General features: G+C 36.3%; 1 protein-coding gene and 1 pseudogene across 7 annotated transcripts in view; one reads left to right on the top strand and one right to left on the bottom strand.

Annotated features, from left to right (window-relative positions):
- FRS2 (fibroblast growth factor receptor substrate 2) overlaps positions 1-22495 on the bottom strand; it is an 87233-nt gene that overhangs the window by 40469 nt on the left and 24269 nt on the right. For all 7 annotated transcript variants that reach the window (XM_072973409.1, XM_072973415.1, XM_072973411.1 and 4 more), the window contains exons 2-3: positions 1239-1334; positions 218-260 (exon numbers count right to left, since the gene is read on the bottom strand). The gene's annotated coding sequence lies outside the window, so the exon portion shown is untranslated. The remainder of the gene's footprint in view (positions 1-217; positions 261-1238; positions 1335-22495) is intronic.
- LOC102536289 (E3 ubiquitin-protein ligase MARCHF6-like) overlaps positions 14413-22495 on the top strand; it is a 32510-nt pseudogene continuing 24427 nt past the window's right edge.

Below are 22495 nucleotides of genomic sequence, written 5' to 3' on the forward strand. Positions count from 1 at the left end.
TACGTTTATCACACTCTTTTCATCTTGACCTCAAATACGATGGCTTGTGCCTTGCTAGTAAATTCTGAAGTAGTAAAGGAGTAGCTAACAAATTTACACTGTAATAATCAAGAAAAGATATAAAGTAAAAGTAGAAAAAGGACTTTTTTAAAAAGCCAGAGCAATTAAGTCTGTATTCAACTGTATTTGTTTTATTACTACATTAACAATGTCTTACCTTGTGGAATTCTCTTCTGAGAAAAACAGACACAATTTTGTTCCTAAAAAAATTTCAGGTAGAAAAGTTGAAGTGTTAGTTTCAAACAGAAAGTCTCCTGAAAATGAAAAGTTACAAAATGCTAACACAGTACATTCAGATTATTACAGCACTTGGCATTAAGAAAGCTTAATGTCTCTTAAGACATTAAGTCTCTAATAACAAAAGTACTTTATTATTTTTATAAAAACATTTATTAAAAATTCATTATTTTTATTATTATAAAAACACTATTCTACCAGCTATCAAATTACTGTTGCTAAGTACATAGTAATGAGTGGCACATTTTCATATTCTAAAACATCAGTACTCAACTGGGTTTTATTCTTGCGAAGATTTGATATTCCGAATGGCACTTTTTTTAAGACATAATCTACGTGTTATAAAATTCACCCTTTTAATGTGTAAAATTCAGTGGGTTTTTTTTTTTTTACAATATTCGTTAAGTAATGTAACCATCACCACCATCTAACTCTAGAACATTTTCATCATCCCAATCCCAGTTAGAAACCCTATACTGAAGGGTACATTTTTATTTCCAGGAAAAAAACATCTTAACAAATTAAATTTTTTAAAGATATACAAGAATCACATTCTTTACAACACTATGATCAAAATTATATACATTTTTAAATGTGTACAACAAAGACCAGCAGGGAAAACAAATATCCCAAAATTATAAGAGTGGTTGTATTTGGATAGTAGTATTACAGTGACTCTTTTTCATTCCCTCTAAAGCTATGACTTTATAATATTACCTTTATTACTTATAGTTCTTAAATTATTTATAGTTCTTAAAAAGGTACAGACAGCAAGGATATATATTTTCTAGAGCTATATACTAGAATTTGTACTATAATCCAAAGTAAAAACAGAAATACAAGTCGACACTTCAAAAAAAAAGTCTACTATATTTCTTACTAAATGCTTTTCAAAGTAGAAAAAATAAGTATAGAGTTAAAAAAAAATTGGCCACACTTACTAATCTGGTTGAAAAGCCACAGCTGCATCTTACTTTATGACAAATTGACTGTTTCATCACTTTTGCATCTGGACATCTACTTCTTAATGGTCATTTCTGAAATAAAGATGCAGTCATTAAGAATACATCATAACAAAAACATAAGATCTTTCAGGACAATTATCTAAATATTAGTGACTACAAGGAACCATCAAAACAGTTCTTGAGCAACCTTCTAATAAAAAAACATTACAGAGCTGAGGGTGAGGTGGGAGGGAGGGACCAGAATTACAGTTATGTTACACATACAGAGTATACATATTTACAACCTCTTCAGTCCTCAATCCCTTTCACCTATCAGAGTCTTGCAATTCCTAATGATGCCACTTATAGGCCAGAAAAAGAAACAAGTAAGATGTAGAAGAGGAAACCTAAAACTTCACATTTGAAAACAATAAATTACCTGCTTGTTTATTATACTTCGTCTACTTCCCCCTCACATCTATACAAAGCAAACTCTACAGAAGATTTCTGTCTGTCTTCTTTACTGATCTCTTGAACACCTAAGACAATGGCTGCCATGCTGTTAAGTGCTCAGTAAATATTTATTAAAGGAATTAATAAATTGATGAATGATTTAACGTTAACTGATGAAATATTTAACCTCACAGTATGTCAAAATGGCCAAGTCTCAAAGTGCCATTTCTTCCATACATACACCATTGATGTTATTAATGCCAATTACACCACCAGTATTGTTTCTTTCTCCAATAAACAAAGCCCATAATTAAAAGACAATCAAGACATGGTTCTAAGCTTCAAAGAACAGAACAAACGCATTTATTACTTTGTAATTTTATTAGTGCAACCTCTGGGAAAGACTCCTAGAAAAGGAAATGCTGGATGTGCAATTTTGCTGAATATTGTCAAATGGTGTGGGTGAGTGTCCTTTTCTTTTTTAAACATGTATGTTCCTTGAGGTGCCTGCTGTAGCGACAGCTAGGAATATAAGAGAAAATCTTTTACAAGCAGTGAAAAGTTGATTGATGTCAATAACCCTCAAGGAATCCAGCAGTTTCCTGTATATCCCAACCTGTAACCAAATTCGTATTCCACAAAATGCTACTCTTTTTGTAAAAAAACTGAGGAGGATACAAATATTACAGAATTGCACTTTTTCCTTTCAAAAAAATCAATAGAAGGATAAACCAAAACCATTTATAAATAGTTATCTATAGAAAAAAAAGAAAAAAGGTAGAAGGGACATTGATGGAGTTAGACTTCACTTCTCAGAATGTATCTTATTTCATAGTTTTCACTGTCAAGATGTTTTAAAGTCAAATGAATATCAGATAATGACATTTTGAACATCAAAATAATGACTTCCACTGATTTGATAAGTTATATATATATTTAAAACTCCATGATCATCTTTGGAAGTCACTAGGGCATAAACTAGTTATTCTGAAAATTGATAATGGGAAAGAATTAAGCATTTATTCCTGACTTTCTTATATGAAAGGTACCCCAGAGTAACCAGGTAGTGAATAAGTAAAACCCTTTTTTATAGGATTCCAAATAACAAATGTAAAGGAATGACAGAATCAGAAAATAACCATTTTGTCATCCTTTGTGAAATAACGAATCTAAAAAATGATCAAAAGTTGCTAAAACAATTAGGTTAAAAAGTTGATGGGAAACTTTATAATAATCAGGCTGATAAAACTTGGACCCAGTGATTAACCTTAACATCATTTAAAATTTTAGGATCAGCCAGACTTAATGTGCAAAAGTATTCATCACATTCATTAAGTGTTCATCCTGGGAGCTCCGATTTCAAAAGGTATTCATTAAATTACCACGTTTGCCACCTCCACTCTTACCACAGTGGTCCAAGCCGCCTTATTTCTCACTTGCATTATTGTAATAAGCCTCTCCCCTGGCTCACCTCAACAAGTCAGTCAAATTAGTCCTTTTCAAAAGAAAGTCAAATCATGTCATTCTGCTCAAACCCTCTAATTGAGTCCACCTCACCAGTTTAAAAGCCAGAATCCTTGCAAAGACTGTAAGGACCGTGATCTGATATTCCCCATCTCTCTAACCTCATCTCCTACCCATCTCCTTGTTCACTCCATTCTAGCCACACTGCCCTCTTTCCTTAAACACATCAAGCATGTTCTCACTTCAGGGCCTCAGGACTTGTACTTATTCCTTCTCCACTTCCTTTAGGATTTGGTTTTTAAGTTATCTCATTGAAGAGATACACACTGGTACCCTAGGGTAGGCCCAGAACGTCTGTCTCAGATTTCCTTATCTGGCAGAGAATATGTAAGGAGAAATCAGTCATCAATTTTAGAGATGATAATCATTTGAAACACAAACATAATCCATTTTTATTTCTTCATGCCTAAACATTTATGAAATTACACTGTCCCTTTTAAAAGATTCTTATGGCCCCAACTTCAAAGAATTAATAAAGATAGAGCTACCATAATGTGTGTGAAAGGGAAGGTTTTTTGGGAGGTGGGGGTGGGGGAGGTTGGTTTTGTTTTTAAATCATCGCTTTCATAACCCTAGAAAGAAGTGGTGAAAGATTTGAATTACATGAGTCTCATTAAAAAACAACTAGCAAAATAAATGGCATTCCCTTTCCTCCCACTTTAGGGATTTGTTTGGGATTACATTATAAAATTCCAAGTAATCTCAGGAAAAGTTTAACTCCTTTCAAATTTAACTGTTACCTTTAGGCACCATGACCACCAGAAAGAATCAAAAGAACTCGCTAACTCTAACATGACTAGACTAGCTATGACATGGTAGGGATGTTTGAACTTAATTATTTTTCTTTAAATAAACAAACTCCCCCTGGGCTAAGGCCTACTCTGCCTTTTAAACATCCTGTGTGTGGCTGGCAAGCTTCAGGGTCTTAAGAGAGAGAGCCAGGGGACAGAGAACACAGCAAGTATGACTCAGTGATCACATTTAATAGTCTCTGAAGACCAAAACAAAGATACCAGTTCTGGCAAGAGTTCTCTAGAATTGCCCAAAAACTGACTTATCCACATACCTTTCATCTGAACAATCTATTTTCACTTACTTTAAGGCTCACAAAGCATTTGTTATGTGCCTATCAGACCTTAGGTACAAAAATAAACCAGACGTATAATGAAATCAGCAAGGTTCTAAGAGTTGGATGACGAAATCTAATGTTAAAATCTGCTTTGTTTGGGGAGGGGAAGGGATGGAAATCCTTGAATATTGTTGTGCAGAAATGCCCCCACTCATTTGGAAATCAGACTTCAGCAAGTTTAATCACTTGAAAGAAGGCTAGTGATATCAAAGCAACCTTCGCTGAACAACTTCTGTGTGCCAGATACATACACTAGCTCGCTTAATTCTCACAACTTTCCTATCGGGAAGGTATTAACAAAATATAGAGTGGTTAAATAACTTGTCCAAACCAGAAAGAAACTGCTCTAGAAGACAAAAATCTCAGTCTTTCTTTTTCGATTATAATCTGCAGCAAACTGGAATAAAATTATTCGTTACAACTACATTTGCCTCACATGAGTAACATGCAAATCCAGGCTGTTCATCTGAGAAATGTGTTCCATTCTTCCAAAGTTGCTTTAAATAAGAGGGTAAAAGGGAAAGGTTCACTGCTGTATATTAATAAGAAATATGTAGCATCAGGATAAATCAGAAGAATATGCCACATTAGGTCTAAGGGAACTGAGTAAGAATAAGCTAGGCAGAGCGTAGCTCACTCATCAGCTCTCATTCATAATAATTAACCTGAATCAGCTCTAAGTGACTGATGGCTATCCCACATACTCCAAGAAATGCTAAGATTTAGTACAGTGCGTACCATAGGTGTTTACCAAAATAGTTTCTGCACTTTTCTGGATGTTTGAAATACTTCTCTTTCTCCCTTGATATACAGATAATATATATAAACATACATAAAGTATTTCACTAATTTCTTAAAATTTACAACAAAATTATCAGAGTTATGAGCCCTAATTTTCCCCTTCCGGAAAATTCTCTCATGTGGGACACCTTAATTCCTGACACTATAGGATAACACTTATTTGCCTCAGTTCTTTATACTTAACAGAATCTGATTTTTAACATGTCAATCAGAAAATATCTTGTAAAACTAATTTCAAAACAGAACAAAATTCAAAAACTTACAAACTTAATTTGTTACTAGATCTGTCACACAGTAAAGGTATCATACCTATCCTAAAATAAAAATCAGGGTAATTACTTAACTACCAGGACACATTACCCAGGAAATGTGGCCTTGCTATACTAATGTCTCAGTTATTTGGAGAAAATGAGGATTCCTTGGAACAAATTATCCGTATAGACTAAAAAACATGTCTTTTAAATAATTTACTGCTTTACACAGAACAGAGACTCAACAGATTCATGATTTAAAGTTTCCCAAAGGCCTAAATACATATGCTAGTCTTCTAAATACTTGCTTGTGTCCTGAGAATTTTCAGCATAAATTAACACTTTATAAAAAAAAAAACCTCTCTCTCAATCTCAAATCACCCCACTGATGGTTAAGAATGATGAAGGAAAGAGGAGGGAAGAGGAGGACCCACTCTTCCAGGACACCAATTATAAATAACACAACCTTATTTTTTCAAAATCTTAGGATTTCAGTGTTTCTTTCTCAACAACAGAACACTTTGTGCACAGACCTTTAAGACTAAAGATAGTGGAATGGTTTGTATGGTTTTGGAATCAATGTTGGGTGTATTACCTACAGCATTTGCTGTTTTGTTTTGTATTTTAACAAAATGCAACTGCATAACAGATGGGGCATGTATTGTTTCTTGAAACTTTATCATACACACGTCTCCATAAAGTTAGTGTTTGTCTCCTCTCCTTCCCTTCCTTCCTCTGGCACGTAGTATGAATAATTGTTACTTTTAAAACTTTTGTTTTTGTTTTGTATATAAAAACGCTATTCACATTCTGGCCATGACAATAAAATGTACTTCTTGCTAAGAAATAACATGGTTATCTATGTAGAATATTAACATGTGAGTTTATGCAGAACATTAAGGTAAACATTTCCCGTATTAGTTTTCTACTATGTCTTCAATATTATACATAATGAAGAGATATATACAAATCTAAGTATCACAGAACCTGTGGCTTTATTGTTTTTAATGAATTTTAATACAACACACAATAAAACATTTACCGTGGAGAGCAGCTTGCTATTAATGCAGATTCTATTCCAGGGAGCTGAGTTACTTGAACACCAAAAGGTCTCAGTATTTGATAGTCTCTGCTGGAAAATGCTGTCATCATATGTATGTGTGCTCCACAGACCGTCATCCAACTGCATTAACTTCTCAAAAGTGGCAACAACTTTTATCAAGCTCATTTAAGTTCTTTCATTTTCTAGGGGATAATCGATAACTTCAAAAATAGAAGTCAACCAAGAAGGCTTATAATTTTTTTTCTAAATTCCTCTTTTATCTGCTACAAGGAAAATACTATCTTCATTCTTTAGCAGTTCTGGTAGGCTCTAAATATTTCTCAGCAATGTAACAGATACAATTTTACCCACAACCAAACTCTAATTTCTCATGGTGGGCATTGTACAAAGGACAATGAAAGAAGGAATGGCCAGTGTCTTAAATCAGTTTCCAGCCAACTGAAAAGTAGAATTCACGTCTCATGAAAGAACCTTCAATAAACCCATATCCCAAAGTACTCACCATAAGCTTTACTTGTTTTCTCTGAACTACAACTATGAAATATATTTATTCTAAAATCAACAAAACTGTCAGTTACAGTCATCAGATAATTCAAAGGAATTCAGTGTTCCTCTGTAACTTGGTCCTCCTTCGTTATACATAAAGAACTTGCTTAATATTCTATATTTAAATGGCATGTAGAGAAAAAAAATGTTAAGAAGGAGAGTGAGAAATATAAACCTCATAAATTGGCCATATTAGAAATAACAGAACAGATTCTTAGATGGTGGGGGAAACCATGAAATAATTTTATATTTTACAGGTGAAGAAACTGCAACAGCTTATGAGTGAGCAAGGAAAGACTGCAGTTCACATTATAAATGGTACTTTCCCCTTGAATTACCCATTCCAACAAATTTATAAGATGTTTTAGCTCAATACATACATAGCATCTGTAATTAGAACAGACTGCAATGCTGAAGAGTTTAAACGAAGGCATGAATTCTGAATGCAGTATGTAGGTTAAGGGAAATGAGCAACGGCCCATGTGTCCTTTAGGAATGACAAAATTCCAGTAAGTAACCTGATTCCTTAGTGCAGCTCTTTAAAAAGAGTCTGTGCCAGATGGACCACAGCTCTGGCCCAGCATGGCATTTCTTACTTAGATGACTAATTAAATTCGCCATCAGCTAATGCTCATAAGATGACAAACTATGTATGCCAACATCCTGTTTTCAACTTGGTAGCTTAATAAAAGGACTACTGCCCATTTGAGGATTGCTGGTCCACTAAACCAGTTCATGAGATGAATGAATCTCAAAGTAAAGTAGCAGAACAGCAGAATGTGTGTATGGATGTGTGTGTGTGTATGTATACATATATACACACAATTCTGTATAAATACAATCGATGTTTTATATAAAATCCATTATATGCAGCCTTCATTGGACCACAAATAAAAAAAAGTCATAGAGAAATAAGAGTTCTCAAATTAAAATTTATATCCTAGGACAGATCAGATGGGGATAAGGACAAAAAGCCAGTATACTCAATATTAAAATGTAATACTTGCAGAGGACAAAAATCACTTTCAATTTCATGGACATTTACCTTACATCAAGCATTTCTCTAGCACCCAACTCACATTTACACTGTCTACAAGAGTATGTGTGTGAAAGGGCTCTTGATCTGCTCACTTTCACAAAAATTATAGCTGCCCATTTACTCCCAAAGGTGCAAGTGAATAAAATAACATTATTATAAAGTGCTATTTTGGTAGCGTAGAAGAATCTGCAAGACAGACAGACTCATACTAAAGGAATAATTATCAAGAGTTGTGGTTTATGAAGAAATACTCTAGCTTGGGTGACATCATAGTAACTATGGGAGTTTGTCTTTATGATTTTCCCCCCAAACCAAGCTGGACATAATCCAAGTTAAACAACAGCTCCTGTTTATTACTCTTAGATATTACCTTTTTTTTTTAGCTTTAAAACAGAAGTACATAAGTCAATTCAAAATGCAAGCTAGTACAGAGGCTTAAAATTAAAACTCAACGTTTACAGAAAGCATTGAGTCTAACTTAAAAAAAAAAAAGACCTCAATGACTTCTAAAGCAGAAGGGGAGTTTCACTGTTTCACTGCTTTTCAACCTATCAAAACAAATAACAAAGCATATGAAGGATGCTGCCTGTAGACTAACGTTTCCACATCCCCCCCCCAATTCCTTTTCTTCCATACGCGTTTGTCTCTGTCTCTCCTCTCCCAGGGCTGTGCAGGTACACATGCGTCTCTGTGTGTGTGTCTGTGTAATGTGTCTACCTCCATGCCTCAGTCTCGGTCACTCTATGTCCCCTCTCCTTGTTGACCTGTCCCTCTTACACTCAATAACTGGCTTGCAAGCACAGATACTCAGAAAGAAAGCAGTTTATCAGACTGTAGCCTGTGGCAAAGTGAGATGGAATAGTCACAAAATGAGAAAAAATTAAATCATTCAATTAGTTGAAAATAGATAAGATTAAAGCCACAAATTTTTATTTCCTTTAAAATGCCTAAATACATGGGTATACTATACTTATGACGTTAATAAACTTAGCAGAGTTAATGTAACAGATTTAGTTATAGGATTTTGAGCTAAATATATGCGGGGTGGGGATATTAAAAGAGTCGGTTTAATACAGCAGCTATGAGCATAGGCTTTTGGAAGCAGCTCTGAGTTTGTGTCCCAGCTCAGCAGTGACTTGTATGATCTTGGGCAGGTGACTTATTTACTCTCTCTTGGCCTCATTTCTAATGTTGAGAGGATGGCCTGTGATAATGCTTGTAAGACAAAATGCATGGTGCCTAACATACAGTGAGGGCTCAGCACACAGGTCACATCTAAAACATCAGATGCAATCAACATCTATCATTCTTTTTGTCTGCCTAACATCTGAACTTCCCTTCTTAAGTTTGGGAACTTCCCCACCTTATGATTTCAGAGGGTCAAAGAGTTTCCCACATCTTAAACTTAAGAACTTCACACCACCTTATGATTTCAAAAGGTTAGACACTTTCCCACATGTCCCACATGGGCTCTGCCGAACACACATGCCCAGCCCAGAGCAGGAATGGGCAACTAACGAGTGGGAGAAGAGACCAGAAGGAACTCTCTCTCACACTAATGGTGGAGCAAGTGCAGGAAGGTCAAGTCTGGGGCAGAGGTGGCAGCACTTAGAGCCATCCAGAGCTAGCAGTGTCACTGGGGCAGGCTGTGGCGTCTGTCAGTCTGTCTCTGGATGGTACTGGCATCCTCATGGGAATCGTTGTGCAATGTGATTTTGGGCATTGTTTCTGGCTGCTTAGCCCTGAATCTGGTTCTCTAACTCTCAAAACAATTTGATGAGCCCCTGAGCTCTATCCACCATCCTTTTAAAATACATGATATGCTTTAATTGGTTTTTTCCTGCCACCAAGAATTCTGACTGACACATCACGTAAAAGGTAACATCCAGTCTCACCTGCACCACAGGGGAAAAAAGACTCTAATTTTAAATCTCTCCAAAGAAATACAAAAGTACTGCTCACTTTCAACCAATGGACTTATCCTGTGAGGTTTTGGAAATCTTATTTTTATAAGTTTTGAATATCATTTTCCTAATTTAGAGTATGATAAACAGCTAATCAATTTCAGATTTATTTCAAAGAAACACAGTCAAAGAGAAGTGATGACACAGAATACCCACATGCAAGGAGTAAGTACCACTGAGGAAACAGACATTATTCTACCATGCCTGAAACCACCCTCGGTGTATTCCCAGCGGGCTTGCTTTCCAGCAGCAGCTTTTCACCTGAGGCTCTACAACCAAGGAGTCCCCTACTCCTCCTGAAAGTTATTTAAGGTAAAAAAAATTGTAAATTATTATCAAAAGGCCTTAAGTACCCGTCTTTTGTTTTAACAAATAACTGTAAAATATTTGTGTAACAAAACTATTCAATTCTCTGTTAAAACAGTGCAGAGCAAGTCAGTGCCTGATCGCCATGGGCTGATTTTTTAGTATATAAAGCACACTCCTCTTCCTCTGCCAGAATTCTCTGCATGACTATTTTATAGTTCAGTAATGCTTTTTCCACTATTTAGAATGTTAAAGCGCAAATCTGTTAATTTTATTACTTGTCAATATAAATGTGATACAAGGATTGTGGGGAGTGTGAAAATGGGGGACTAACTGTTTTTTTTTTAATCTTAGGAGCCAGCTACCACATAGAGTTGAAACTATGTTTTAATGAATAAAAGAACAATCCAAACAAAATCAGACATAGTTTTCTTTAAAAAGAAAAAAGTGAGCCTTTTCAGATTAAAAGTTAGAAAAAAGAATCAAGCACTTGGAAATGCATATTGACAGCTAATACATATCTAACATATTAAAAATTCCATAGGAAAAAAACCTGAATTTTGGTATAGATTAGTGAAAGAAAAAAAAAAGGCCACAGAATCTTAAGGCTCAGGACAATCACATGTTACAGCGGTTACAGGGCAGAAGCTGTTGAGGCCCTGAGAGTTAAGCAAGGTACCCAAGGAACCTATCTTGATTCCCAGCTGAGTGATATCATTAAAACACCTTCAGCTTGTCCTTCAAACAGAGACAAAACAAAGTTAACTGCACACCATATGGTGTTGATTCCTGGATTTAAAATAACAACCAAAAAACACTAAATCCAAGGCAAGTGATTTCAAAACTCAACTGTTAATATGCTTTTTAACATAAAGTTCTGATTTATAATAACTTAAAATACCCTGGACTTCACCAATGCAGAAAAAAATCATCAAGGAAAGTAAAAGCTTTTCACAGTGTCCATAACTCCCGATGTGTAAAATCACTTTTGCCTATTGCTGGAGGTTATTTCATTCATCACCAGTTACAATTCATTGCTTATTATTTACAGGATGCTATCAGCACATAACCTATACTAAACACCATGAATTAACAAGAAGAAGAAATGTTTCTGGTCATAATCTGCTTGCCCTAGAAGGACACCATAATCCCTTATGGAAAAATTCCATGGTATTTGGTTCCCTTACACTAAACATAGCAGGAGCTTTCTACTCCGGGGAGCGTGAAAAAAAGTTAACACAAAATCAAACTCTTCTTCAAATGAAGCATGTCCGAGTCAGCCTTACAAACCAGCTGTATTTACGTTTCATGAGAGGCCTAGGAGAAGCAGGGCTAAAGCTCTGGATTACTACCCTGTTATGAAGAGTAACTTGTGCTATGAAACAAGAGTTAACAGCTAAAACATTAAAAAAAAAAAAAAAAGAGTTACCAGACTTCCATCAAAGTAAGGTGTAAGAACAAAAGGTACCTAAATTCCAAAGGAGACCAGGGAGTGAGTACGTGTACAGAGACAAAGCAGGTTTAAAGCAAAAATGGCAAACCCAAGGCACATGTCTTGCTGTTTCCCCTTCTTCAAAACTGGCTGACACAGGTAACAGGTGACAGCTCTGCGGAGGCTGGCAAAGGACTCAGAAACCTCTTGATGGCTACTACAAAGCAATGGGAGTTAGACCAAACAAAATACTGCCATTTCTGGTTTAGACCGACTGGGGGAAGGTTACAGAGAAGAACTCATTAACGAGGGAATGAGTGTAAGGAAAAACAGTAACAGTAAGAGTCACAAATACTTACCGAGGTATTTATTTTATTTTTTTGTTACATATACTGCTTCATTTAGTCCTCACAACAAACTTCATAGCTACTAGTATTTTGCCCATGATATAGACGGAAAAAAAAAAACTGAGGTTACAGAATTTTAAACAACCAACTTGCCAGAGTCATACACACAATCAGCGGTGGAACTGGGGCTCTAACAGGGACCTGAGCACTTCACTACCTCTCTTAAGGATCAGGCAACTCAACTGACTAACCCATGTATATACACCAGAAAAGATTTTTCTTTCTTTCTTTCTTTCTATTTTTAAATTTTTCACCCCTTAATGGAGGCACTAGGGATTGAACTCAGAACCTCATGCATGCCAAGCATGCATTCTACCACTGAGGTATACCACACCCCACCCTCTAAGCTATTTTTAACTTTTTTTAAAATACAATTTTTATTTAAGTAATAGTATGTTTCTAACTGAAAGTCTAGAAAATATAATGGATGTACCAAAATCCATATATTTTTATTGCTTTTATAATTAATATTTTTACAAACATTTTGTACATAAATCTCTGTGCACATTTTTTGTTCCATTTATAAAGTATTATAAGTGGAATTCTGGGTCAAATAGTGTGAATAGATTCTGCCAGAGCATCTGATTTTGGTATTACTGAATTGATGAAGAGATTATGGTTCTTTGAGAAAAACAACTATGCCTTATGCTCACTTTATCCACAAAGCCTAGGCACATGAGCAAGCGTTCAGTGCCTGCTGAACGCGTGGGAGAGGTTTCTCTTCCCTTAGCACAATGTCTCTGAAGGGAGAATTATAGAGAGCAGGCTCCCAAATTAGAAGACAACAATTATGTTCAATATCACATTCATCAATGGGCTGCATAAAACTCTTTTTAGGGAGAAAAGAACATGAATATTAACACAGCCATTCAATACATTTCTATGTGTTTAAAAGACTTTGGATATCTTATATATATTTTCAAAATACAGTATTTTAGTAGGTACATAACACACTGAAGATATTATTTCTCCCGGTTTACTATTTATATGCCATCATCTGCTATTGTCCATGAAAATCATGTCAGATCATGTTTATATAGAAATTTCAAAAAGCTAAATATTTTTATAGTAACTAGATGTATTATTTTACCTTGACCTTACATCAAAAATCATCATCTACTATCATCAAGTTCTAATGATAGTATAACAGGCAATGTCCTCATGAAGATAAAAAAGATCAACTACAAAATCATATGCCAACAGGCTCAGACCCAGCACTTTAGGTGGAGTAACTTAATGCTGACAACATTACATTATATTATTACTATCTCTATTTTGTAGGTAAAGAAAGAGAAACAGAGAGAGGTTAGAAACTTGCGTGTTTTTTGAACCCGGACATTCTGGCCACACTTCTAATCACTACACAGAATTGACTCCCAGTAACAAGCAAAAAGCATTTAATAGCTTTCTGTGGATACTGGTGAAGCAGGGCACAAGAACAATATGCTTGCCAGCAAACAGGAAATTCAATCAATCCAGGTGGGTTACTTACTCGTTTACAAATAATTATTTATGATCTGTTGTGGACCAAAAACTGTATCGAAATGTGGGAGTATTCTCCAACCTTGAGAAACACTAGGTCTAAGAAAGATTAAGACAGAGCAACATGAAGCAGATACTAGTGCAGATAGATAGATCTAACTTGGTTAGAATAAAACAGAATTATTCACAGGTGTCGTGGAACAGAAGAAGTAATTAACTCTGGAGACATTGCAGAGAGGAGAAAACCCCTGAACTGCACGTTGAATAACAGGCTTTTACAGAAATTTGTAACAGTCTGTCTCCCAAAATCACTCCCCACAGCAGGGCCAGGCTCTCAGCACTAAGAAAACTGCTTCAGGAGCACAGAACATGTCTTAGCACAGCAGAGCCATCCTAGGTTTGCTGGAGGAGAGTGCAGGGGGGCAACAGGTCTGAGCGATCAAACCCCAGCCAACACAATGGGAACCATGATAAGGAGCCTATCCACCAAGCTTAAGTTTATAGCCAATATAGCTAAAAAACTGCCTTTATTTGTTTGACATACCTGTATTTAAATTCATAATCTAAAAACAAAAAACCCACATTTTAAAAACAATAAGGAATGTGAGGGGGAAAACAGACCTTCAGTTAAGCATGACTGACCTTGACTCCTTCTTGAAACCTCACCTTAAAAAGTTAAAGCAGTTTTCAGAAGTATAAAAGCTGTAAGGGTAAGAGGATGGGGAAAGACACAATGGCAAATAAGAGACGTCAACAATATTCTGGAAGGTAGAAATGGAAAAAAGAGGTAACTAACCTAATTAGACCCAAAAAATTGAAACCTAAACCTGAGAAGAAGACACCATCAAAATGCAAGCTGATGAAGACAAGAAATAGAATGGTCACCAGGAGCTTGAGGGGGAGAAATAAATGAGCAGTTATTGCTAAACAGGTAGAGAGTTTCAGTTTGGGATGATTCTAAAAGCTCTGGAGATTGACGAACCGTGGTGATGGTTACACAACAATGTGAATATACTTAACACCACTGAATCGTACACTTTAAAATGGTTACAACGGCAAATTCTGGGTTATGTACATTGTACCACATTACCACAATAAAACAAACAAAATAAGCAGCAGCAAGCTGACTCATGCTGGAGAGATTCAGGTTCTGGGAGCATAAGGAAGACAAAAACCTAGGGTGCGTCTGGGAAAAAGATGACTGGCTGAAAGTTCACTTAAGTGGCCTCACCCCAAAAACCAATCTTCTCCCCATCTCCTAGAGAGGGTGGACCAGAGACTCTGATCTTTGAAACCTAAGTAAAAACTGAAAGGAAGACAAAATGATTACTGAAATACAGGAGAATTATGTGAAAGTCTACATTATAAATGGGAAGCAGACTGTCTCCAGAAAAAAAAGGAACTGACAGACTACCTAATGTGTCCAACCATACTAAAAGGAATTTTATTTTTGTCAGAGAATTGCAAATGAATTAATAGGCACAAGATACATAAAATTTCAAACTCAGATATTTGGGAAAACAGTAAGTTGGACAAGAAAGCGAATACAATTGCAGTGTATTCTGTGACACAGCTGTGAAAGTATTTGCAGCCATAATAATTTAAATACTAAAGAAGTCACCCCCAAAACCTGATACCCTTTAAAGGAAGATGAGAGAAAGGGAAATACATATAAATGTTTGCAGGCGGCAGAGAGATTAAGATGACTAATCCTCATTTTTCTCAGAAGGAAGTGAGTAGCTACTGTCTAAAGTGAAAAGCCAACAAAAAACAGAACTGACTTAGAAAAATAAAGGCAAATCAGAACAAAGAGCTGAAAGAACTGAAACTGCCTGCCTCCAAAGGTTAGCGATTGGGGGTAAGATGAGAAGAGGTGGGGGAACAGCTGTTTTTATAAACCTCGATATTATGCAGACTTTTAGAACTGCATAGGTACAAATATCACTTTAATTTTTAAATAAATAAAAATTAAATTTAGAGGTAAAGCAGAAGATTGTCATGATGTTAAAAAGATCTAAAATCTTCTAAATTAAGTATACATCTTTTTTTCAAACTATTACGTTAGATTTATGTAATTCTTAGGGTTTTCAGTATTGAGGTCACCATGCTGCTCTGCCCATCATTGCTGCCGGGCATCACCAGAATGAGGCTCCAGGGGGAGGAAATGGTGCTGAAAATGTTGCCCGTGGGCAGCTTGCTTACCTACCAGCGGGAAACACGGTGGTGGGAAAAACCCTGAGGCCCAGGATGACCAAGTAGAAGAGGAGGAGGAGGAGGAGAAGGAGAAGGAGGAGGGAGACAAGGCAGGTGGGGAAGATGCAGCCAACGCCAACATCAGGGCCCAGGATGACAGGAACTGGAACACTTTAGAATGGGACCAAGCTGCAGAAGAGCTTCCATGGGAAAGAATGCCAGGACCTGACAGATCATTAGTTTTTCTAGAACGTGTCTTCTGGGTGGTGTCTTTAAATACACTGTTCATTCTTGGTTTTACATTCTGTCCTGACCACATGTGTCATTTCTCCCTTGTTGGTTTGGGATTTGAAGAACATGTCCAAGCATCTCATTTTGAAGGCCTAATAACAGACGTCGTTGGGTGTATACTTTCAGCAATAACACCGATAATTTGTCATGGCTTGGCAACCGTTGTTAAATTTCATAGGTCTTGTCGCCTGCTAGAAGTCAACTATATTGTTGTTAAGGTCTCTTTAAACCGAAGTGTTCCCTCTCATTTGTGGCTGGTGGCTGGTTATCTGTCCCCTGGAAATGTTCAACATTAGTTCAAAGGATGGAGAACTGAGTTTTCAGTGGGTTCCAGTACTACCATGTTCCTGCACTGGCTGGTGTGAATAGTATACACAGTCTACTCTGCCTCCTTCATTCTGTTGCTGGGAGAGGTAGTCTGACCCGATATCTTGCGGTTTCAAAAGAATGTGAATGATCCAGATTTTAATCCAGTACGAGAAATGATTCACTTGCCCATTTAAAGGCATCTCCAAAGATTATTTTGTCTTTGGTTCCACTGTCCTGGTGCTTTCACTACTTATTCGTATAATTAAGTCTGCTGCCTAATTTTCTTATATACAGTGTCATGCTCTACAGTGATGCTCCAGTGACTGAACTGGCCCTTGAGCTGCTTCTGCTGCAGGTTGTCTTATCAGAGTTACTTGAACAGGGATGTACGCGGCAGTGACTGAAGGGGCTTGGGACAGCATGTACTGTTACTGCTGGATACTCGCTGGATATTCATTCCTATTTGTTGGAAGTCCAGGAAGAAAATGAGAACAGCGCAAACCAACAAATTAACAGCAACCAGCATGCCTGAAATCATAACGCCATTCCTGTGATGGAGGAAGTCCTCCATGCAGCCCACCAAGCGATACTCCAGCAGGAAGGGCCTGCTGGCTTCCAGTCTTACCGCCAGCCTTTAAATTTTCCACTCAGGATATTTTTGTTGATGTTTTGTTAAGGTTAAGGGTTTTTTGTTGTTGTTGTTAAGGTTATGTGTATAACCTTACTTACTGCCAGTCTCATTTGTCTTACTCTACTAGAATTTGCCAGCTGTTGGTTAATGTCGTTTTGGAGAGGGAACATCCAAATCCACGAACGCTACACAGCGGCTTGCAGTCGCTACGCTTGCTGGCCGACAATAAGGGTGGTGGACGTGCTGGTGGCAGGGATGCCACGGCGACGCAGAGTGGTCTTCAGACGTTTCAGAATGGTCCCTCATTACCTGTTTCTTCCCAAGGTGAAGCTGTGGCCATACTTCCTCACAGAGATAATGTTAAAATCATCCACTTTCAGATTCCAAATTTGTTCCACAAAATTCAGTCTAGTCTTTTAAAAGCTACTTAATTATATATTACTGATGTTTAGTGATAATGGTAATCAGAGTGGTAATAAAAATTATTTGTCAATTAAAAAAAAAAGAATGGTCCCTCATGATAAGGAAGACTTCTGACAGTTGTGGTGCTGCTGGCTGGAGTCCTCCCGCTTCTTCTGGGGCTCCTGTTTGAGCTGGTTATTGTTGCTCCCCTGAGGGTTCCCTTGGCTCACGTTCCTCTTTTTAACCCTTGGCAGGACTGGGCACTTGGGAGTCCTGCACACCAAAACCACTGCAGCTACTGTAACTGAGCAGGTTTACGCAAACAGCATCCAGAATACTGACCTTGACTATATTATTCAGAAACTGGCAGCACCAGTGATCTCTGTGCTCTTGCTCTCCCTGTGTACACTTTTCATCATCACCTCCAGCACTGTTGCTTTACCAGGTGTTACTGAGCAATTACAAAATTTGGTCTGCCGGCGGATTTATCCATTTTTACCAGTGGTCGTAGTATTGATGGGCATCTTATCCTTCCAGGTCTGCCAGTTTAAGCGCCTTTATGAACACATAAAAAATGAAAAGTACCTTGTGGGCCAACGCCTTGTGAACCATGAACAGAAATCTGGCACACAAGGTACACCTCCAGCCACCTCCACAGTTGTCCTAAAAACAAAGCGGTTGGTCTCAACTACCCTGACCTTCCCCTTGCCTTCTTGTGTCATTTTTGTGGACTTCTCTCTTTGGAGATTTTCCCCCAATGATCTCTCAGCATCATTTTTAAGTTAAACGTATTTGACTTGTGTTCTTAGTGCTCCGAGATCAACAGTGCAAGGCTCTGCTGCCCTTCCTGCATTTTCTGACGTCACTGCTGTCTGAGGTCTGTATGCGTGTAAAAAGAAGTTCCTAGATACCCTAAACCCTTGGATTAAACAGAATGTGCACTGTACACCTTTAAATAAAATGTATATTAATTTATTAAATCTAGTCATCACTTTGAAAAAAAAACACCTTTCTTATAGCACAATTCATGAACTGATACAGTATGCAATTCACTGAAGAAATACTTTGGGCATGTAGCAATTCTAAGGCCTAACTGTTTAAAACCACTCTATAAACACAGTATTTTATTTATTCCTTTCCCCCTAAGAATATATATTTGGATATATTTATATAAAGGCTTATATTATTTGTAACTCTTGGATCAAATCCAAATTTTGACATTTTGAATGACTAGCATTTGTAAGCACCAGGGATGGGAGAGCTGAATTTAAATGTGAGTTGAATGTCAAATGACACAAATGGACAAACTGAAAGGCTACTCATGGAAAAATATATAAAAGTACTAAACATGCAAAAGAAAACAGGAAACAATCTTATCTGCAAGAACTGTACAACTTGCAACTTTTTAAAAGTCACATTCTTGTGGCCACAAATTCACCAACTAAATATAATCTAATTAACATATTTCTTCTACACAGTCAAAACCAAGAACTTCATTCCAGAAAAAGAAATACTTCAACGCACAAGATTAAAACCATGAGCAACTACATCAGAATCTATTGAATTTTTTAAAAATTAATGAAGTTCTTTTCATATAAAGATAAAAACTGAGACTTGGTTTGCTTTTCCAGCAGTGCTAATGAATGTGCTGATCTACAACACACAGTTGCTCAATTTCATGTATCTATTACATAACAAATTTACAGATACTTAAACAACTATCACAAAGGTTTAAGGGCATTAAAATCACATATATTGTTTACATTGTACACTCATATAATCACATGAGAAATAGAGGCAGAGAGAGAGCAACCAAAGAAAACCTCTAATGTTTATCACTGAGTGCCCACATATTGGAGAACATGAAAGGGAGAAATGCCTGAGACAAGACTGCTGCACTTAAGGAGTTCGAGATTTCGCAGTGCAGGAGAAGTAAGAAGTATGTGTGGTGGGGTAGCCAAGACCAAGGCATGAAAACAATTCATGAACGATACAGAACAGCAAAATGACTGAGTACTAAACTACAAAATATAAAGGATCAATTTAGAGAAGAGGAAGCTAATAGTTGCCTTGAAAGAGGAAGGAGGCATCAAACTGGGTCTCAACTTTGTAGAGAAGCATTTGAAAAAGTAAGGGAGAAAGATCTCTCTCTGTAAACTTAAAAATTCTTTCATAATGATATACTGGGGCAAATGTATGCAAAATCAAAAAAGGAAAGTAATCTGAAAGAGAACTTACCCAGAAAAGGGAAAACAAATTAAGTAATAAACAGAGGGAAAACTATCCATAAAGGGGAAAAAAAAATACACCCTAACCAACAACCATATATATTGTGTTATCAATAAATTTATTATTTTGATCAGCCTCATTCCATCATTTGAGAGAGAATAAAAGCATTATAATCTCATTTGCACAATGTGAAACTGACACAAGTTTTAACCACAAAACTACGTAAGGACAACTGAGATTTCCTGATTTCCAGTCCCATAATCTATCCATTACTATACTACACACTATTTTATGTATTAAGTATTTTACTTTAAGCTTACTTCATTATCAACCTCAATTTCCTATACCAAAAACATTAGCATGCTATTAAAAAAAAAAAAAAGAAAAAGATGTCCATTTTAAAATAAGAATGCCATACTACACAAGAACCAAATGGGGCTCAGTTAAGACCATAACACTTTTACAACCAGAACCATGGCCTCTCTGGTAAACTGAGATATGTTGTTGTTCCAGTACTATTTCTCTAGCCAGCAGGCCATTCTAATAGGAAGATGGGGAGAGGGTAACACTAGGGCAGCAAACTTCAGAACTAAAATCATAGTTCAAGGAGTTTACATACAGAACTTTTTCAATGTTTTATCTAAATTATTTTGGTTGCAAGCTGACAGCTACCTAAATAGAGATCAAAAATCAAATAAAAGCAATATATCTAAATGAAACATTATAAAATAAACATATTCATGAAATACACATTATTATGCCATACAGTTATTAGTCACAAACTTACCAGCTTTCCCAGGAACTAATATTACTTTTTACACCTAAAATTTCCCTACTCGAAAGTGATAAGATCATACTGTTTTTCTACATCTACAAATGGTATCTATGTTTACTAGTGTACTCCAAACTAAACTAATTTCATCACAAACTGGAAAACACTCATTGGTCCAGCATCTAGGAGCCAAAGTCCCTTATATTCTCTCACTTCTCTGTCTCCCCACACCCCAAGGCAGAAGGCTCTCTTGCTCTCCAATTACACTCCCACCTAAAATACCCCTGAGCAGTAGCCAGGAGCTCCCTCTCCCTTCCACCGGGATCCACCACTGAATTAATTGATCCCATTTACTTAGTACACAGAAGGGTGTAACCAAATTTCCTTTCAATATCTTTACCTGTGTTTTCATGTGTGATTGAGAGAAGCAGGGAAAAGGAACTCTAAATGGAGGCACAAAAGAGCCCAAACAACCTTCAGCCCTCTAAGACACTATAAAAGTATTGTACCTGGAGTGGAGGGGCAGGGTCTTAAGCCCAGCTCTGCTACTTAACTATTTCTCTGAGTGACCTCTTTCACTTAGCAATTCAGCTTGCCATGTTCAGCTTAGCAGAGTCTTGGATAATGCTCAGGCTCTTAAATCACTCCACTAAGCAGCCACATACTTGTGGATGGATCATTATTTCTACTTACCTTTGGATATGTTATGTGATTTTTTAGCACACATCTTCCTGAATATGTCTTAGATTAACATTTAATTATCTGAGACTTCCTTTCACCAAGGAAATAATTGTAGTAGGTATGAAGAGCAAACCAGAAACTGGGATCAGTGTTTTATCAACCACACTCAGAAAATCAATAAAGAATAGTAATGTTCATTAACATACTTCATTAGCCATTCAGGAATTTACTATTTTTAATTCTCTGAAAATGTATCAGTTCAAACACACAGAACACGGACTTTTATGAATTAAATTATTAGCCCATTTCAATGACCATAGATCAGACTAATTAAATATTTGACCAACAAGAGTATACCCTAATAGACAGGATTAGATGTCTTTTATCTTTAGTTACATTTCACTGATAACTGTAAAAAAGGCTAAACGAATTTCTATAGCTTAGCAAAAATTAAAATCATACAATGTTTTACTGCTTCCACCACAAAGTTTTATCTAACAGTTGAATATAGTATTAACATTTATTAAAGTTTCCTTAAATATTTAATAGTTAACAGTATTAATATCTTATTAAAATTATTTCCACTTAAGAATACATATCAGTACTTTCTCAATTTATCAGCTTAATTGTAAAGTACTATTCTAAAATATTGGATAAACTAATAAAAAGACTAAAAGTTAATTATGATCTTTTTTGAAATATCTGGGATCAAACCAAATGTTAATAGAATCCAATTAATACAACACAATCAAATATATTCTTTGGGGATATAAACCAAAAACAAAACTTCCAGAAGTCTTATTAACATTAAGACAATAAGCTAAATTTTGAAACAATTCCCTGAGGTGTTAATGCTAGAAGTGACTCTTTTCCATGAAGAGAAATTTATGCAAAATAAGCACGTCTTAAAAGCCAACTCAAACAGTACTAGAGTCAAAATAAGACATTTGAAGATAACTTTACTGTCTCATAATTTTGTTAAAGCACTAGGAGAAAAATTAAGGTTAAAGTAGTATAAAAACATAAATCAAAGAAAATGTGAAGATAAATAGACTTACCATATGACCCAGGAATCCTGCTCCTGAGCATATATTCAGAAGGACCCCTATTTCAAAATGACACCTGTACCCCAATGTTCATAGCAGCACTATTTACAATAGCCAAGACATGGAAACAGCCTAAATGTCCATCGACAGATGACTAGATAAAGAAGATGTGGTATATTTATACAATGGAATACTATTCAGCCATAAAAACTGACAATATAATGCCATTTGCAGCAACGTGGATGTTCCTGGAGAATGGCATTCTAAGTGAAGCAAGCCAGAAAGAGAAAGAAAAATACCATA

The sequence above is a fragment of the Vicugna pacos genome, chromosome 12 (genome assembly GCF_048564905.1).
Source record: "Vicugna pacos chromosome 12, VicPac4, whole genome shotgun sequence".
Classification (NCBI taxonomy): Eukaryota; Metazoa; Chordata; class Mammalia; order Artiodactyla; family Camelidae; genus Vicugna; species Vicugna pacos.